Raw genomic sequence first — 391 nt, 5'->3', positions numbered from 1 at the left:
TCTAAGTGATATGAGACAAATCTTAACAGGCATGAAAACCCATATAATTAATAAGGCTATTGAAACAGGGGACCTCAACACCCCATTGACACAAAGAGATAGGTCACATGGACAAAAAATCACCAAGGAAATAACAGATCTGAACCACAGCTGTGAACAAATGGACTTAGTAGACGTATACACACTGTTCCACCCACAACATCAGAATACACATTTTTCTCAGCTGCAGATGGGTCTTTCTCTAAAGTAGACAACATCACAGACCATAGAGCATACCTTCTGAAATGCAAAAGAATTGCAATTATCCCGTGCGTATTATCTGACCACAAGGCATTGAAATAGGAAATTGATGACAAAAGGAACCCCAAAAACTCCATAAACACTTGGAAAT

This window comes from Chinchilla lanigera, unplaced genomic scaffold (genome assembly GCF_000276665.1).
Source record: "Chinchilla lanigera isolate Chin_1 unplaced genomic scaffold, ChiLan1.0 scaffold00213, whole genome shotgun sequence".
NCBI classification, from domain to species: Eukaryota; Metazoa; Chordata; class Mammalia; order Rodentia; family Chinchillidae; genus Chinchilla; species Chinchilla lanigera.
Note: the sequence above shows the minus strand (reverse complement) of the source record.